The sequence below is a fragment of the Aythya fuligula genome, unplaced genomic scaffold, assembly GCF_009819795.1.
Source record: "Aythya fuligula isolate bAytFul2 unplaced genomic scaffold, bAytFul2.pri scaffold_37_arrow_ctg1_1, whole genome shotgun sequence".
NCBI classification, from domain to species: domain Eukaryota; kingdom Metazoa; phylum Chordata; class Aves; order Anseriformes; family Anatidae; genus Aythya; species Aythya fuligula.
In genome coordinates, this window is record NW_022473986.1 from 10,061 (window position 1) to 13,791 (window position 3,731).

Here is a 3,731-nt window from a genome sequence, read left to right on the forward strand (position 1 = left end):
GCAACCACAAAAGTAAACCTTAGCTGTGATCCTACCAGCACAGTGGTGTAGCTCTTCCCTTCCCCTTGTCCTCTTGGCTCTTTTAATGAGAGTGCAAGCAACAAACCTGTGCCAAAGGGTGCTGTATAGTAAACAATGGGCAGGCTTTTTTCTAAAAAGCACGAGTTTGAGTTATGTGGTGTTTGGGTGTTTCTCTTGAAACGATTCTTACCTCCTTGAGCTGTTAGATCATAATGCAGGAAATGAAAGTGCTGCATGCATAAACAGAGTAATCAAACATACACCTCTTAGGAAGAGGCTTGCAATGTAATAGTGTTTGTTTTGAGCACTGTTAGATACAGTTTGACATGAATGGAGTGAAAACACCTTAGAGAAAGGTGTTGATTGTTCTCACTTTTCCAAGACAGAAATAACTGGAGTAGATTTCCCTCCTGCATGGAACAAAAGTTGCACCTTTTTTTTTTGTCTGGCTAGCTTTCAGTCTCTTTAAGAATTTCTCTACAGGTCACAGTTTTAAGTAGACGGTTTAAACGTGCAGAGCGATAAGTAAGTGGAATGCAGTGGTTGTGACAACAACTTCTGATCTGAAATGTAAAGAAAAATCAATCCACTTCAGGGTGCCTTTTTTGTTTGTCTGTTTCCATTTTACAAGAGCAACGGTGAAATAAGGAGAATCCCATCTTCACTGTTTCAAAATACTTTGTTTCTGCGTTTCAGTCACCAGAACATTGAGGAGTAGAGCTGGTGCAAAAACTGTGAGACGAGTCCACGGAGAAAACAGGGACTTGGAGCTGCGCCGCAGCTGTAGAGTCGGACGCAGTCGGTACTCTACTACTAACTCGTCCATTCTATTTGACAAACTTATAACAAAGTAAGTCATCTTTTCTTGCAGACCTCTTAAAATGATCTTTCTTAGCAAGCCTTTGCACTATGGCATGATGTTGGCCTCGACTTGCTCTGTATTTTGACAGCAAAGAGGTATGGCTGCTCCTGGCATTGAGAGTTCAATTTGTTGAGTTTTCCGCATTTGGCAGTTTTCTTAGCATCAGAAGTGCCTTCATTTTTAATGAACTTTTTGTTCCATACTCACAAAAGTGAATGTAATGCTTGATTAAGAAACTGAGGATGGTTTGATACAGTCAAAGCAAAGTAGTCCTAGCGATTCTGCATTTCTGTCCATGGTTTATTTCTGTTTCTGAAGCCAAAATTGTTTTCTGCTTCAGAATTTGCTTTCCTTGCATTTCATCATTTTCTACAACACGAAACTTAGATTCCCATGTAGAGAAGAACAAACAGCCTTTCCTCGGTTAACAAAAAATGACTTAATGCTACTGTGCAGAGCAACTTAAGAAGGATTAAAAGTTGACATAATTTTTTTATAACATCTTAGTAGGATGTCAGAATTCTTATTTTCCTCCTGCATTTAAATATATATATATTTTAAATGTGCTCAGTAAGAGGGGAAAATAAACCTGAAAACAGCGTATGTTTGCAAATCCTCAAAAGCTTGTTCTTAAATCTCTATCAAAAATAAAGATTTGACCTAATTTTTTGGTAATGTCTAAAATCTTGGCTAAGTGTCAATGACTTTTGCTTTGTGCGTACTACATTAAAATCTCTTACTGATTATGCGTGCTGTTTTATTTTGTTCATACATGCCTAACTTTGCTCTTACATGTCAACTTTGTATCTTAGTACTGCGGAAGTTGTGCTACAAAAAATGGATGAAATGGAGCAGATGCGTAGATGCCAAAGATGTTGGGAAGATGTTGAGGTACAAATGACAGAGCAAATACTCCGTCAGTTTGCCATTTTTGTAGAGTATTTCACGTAGGGAAGTAACTTAGTTGTAATTTTTATTTGAACTGAAATAACTTCCTTCCAAAGAATAGTGTGGTCTAAACTACCATTTGGTCTTGCTCTCTGGTTATATCTTCATGTCTTACTGATACGGTTGTGCTCCAGATATCTTTTAAGAGTGGAGGAAGCATCTTCTGCAGAAGATGTGGGATAACGGGGAGATGCTGAAATGCATGTCTTCCACTCCAGTTTCTGAATTGCCTTCTGCATTTTGAATAGACACTGTTTACAAACAGCTGTTTCGGACTTGGGTTTTTACTCCAAATGTTACTAAAAGCTCTGCCTGGGGGACTGAATATGCAAAAAGACTGGTGCTTTCCATCAGCTTGGCAGTTTAAGCTGTTTAGCTTTTTATCCGTAACTCCTAGATCATATTTCTCGTCATGCTCAGGAACGCACTTACTTGGAAAGCTTAACAAAAGGCAGTGCATGGCTTCCTGTGTTGGTCACTCGCTCGAATTTTGATTCCTGTTAATGTCTTTTTTCCCGAGAGCTCACAAAGAATCTCCAGTATCATGTAGCTTTAATCATCTGTTACAGGCAAATGGAGCTGTTTTCTTTAATTGACCTAACTTGCATTTTAGAATTCTTCCTTGGTTGCAAACTGCTCCCAGAGTTTTCAGGAACTTGAAGCCTTTCAAATTTCCAGCTGAATGAACTGATGGCTACTTTATGTATATTTGTTCGTGTGCTGGCCTTGCCTGAGAGCTTAAATAAACCCCTGTCTCTAGAGGAACCCCTGTTAAAGCTGTATGCAGCAATCATACTCCTCTGTCTTAGTTTTGCTCTATTAAATTAAACTATTTTATTAAATTACTGTTTCTTATGAATGATAGGCACATCGTTTTAAAACTTCCCGATAACCTACTTTCATAGCTTTTTGTTTAGCTCTGAATTGCCTTCTTTTTCTCTCAAATCACAGAATGGTTGAGGTTAGAAGGGGCCTCTGGAGGTCACCTGGTCCAACCCTCCCCTGCTCAAGCAGGGACACCTAGAGCTGGTTGCCCAGGGCTGTGAAATGAATCCAGAATTGTCCACGGTACTTTTTATTAGCATCTCTCACACGCCTGTATGATTTCTTTTGGTATGTCTGCTAGAAAGGTAGTTCTTTTTCCTTGGTTCTGTCACACTGTAGGTTATTAACCTATGATTAACTAATGCACTCAGTTTTGTATCTGGGCAAGTATTTAACCACTGCATGTACTGAGCGCTGGTTTAGAGCAGAAATTCTTGTTACTGATTGTGGGTGCACGCAATCATATTCCCATTCTCTCCTCTTGTGCAATAATTTATTTTTTGTGTGTATACGGGGTGCCTCGATAATGTTACTGTGTAAGCATCAACAGACAGACGTGTCTGTCAGTGGATGTACATGTATGCACGTCTGTTTTTCTGCACGTTTGTGACCGATCTTTCTTGCTGCTTGGAATTAGGAGAACCTTGATATCTTGACCTGTGTGAAGTCGGACTTTGAAAGAACTGGACCTGGCAGTCCAGATGAGATTGGTGAGTTCTGGTTTTAAGTTTTCTTTACTCTGTTCTAACCAAAAGCCTTGTCTTAAACAATTGAAACAAGCTAATCTACTGGGTATTTGTCTTCTGTAACAATTCTGTGTTGCTATTGACTTCACAAGCCTTAGTATGAGCTCTAGGGCTGTACTGTAGTGAGCTCAGAACAGGTGAAAAAAAAAAATACAGCGCTTTTCCAAACTGCTTACAAGATAAAAGGCAACAGATGGTTGTAGACAGGTGGGAATGGAAAGAAATGGACAGCATTACTCAGCATGCGAAACGGCGATACCGCTACAGCAGAAGCGTGACAGTTTTCATGGTTTTGAGCAGCACAGCAAGAATTTTCAGGAAGCAAGATA

General features: G+C 39.5%; 1 long non-coding RNA gene across 1 annotated transcript; it reads left to right on the top strand.

Annotated features, from left to right (window-relative positions):
• Positions 1-276: 276 nt before the first annotated feature.
• LOC116501565 lies at positions 277-3,480 on the top strand. Its single transcript, XR_004254453.1, has 3 exons — positions 277-871; positions 1,696-1,774; positions 3,294-3,480. It is a non-coding gene; the product is annotated as an uncharacterized LOC116501565 (long non-coding RNA).
• The last annotated feature ends 251 nt before the right edge of the window (positions 3,481-3,731 follow it).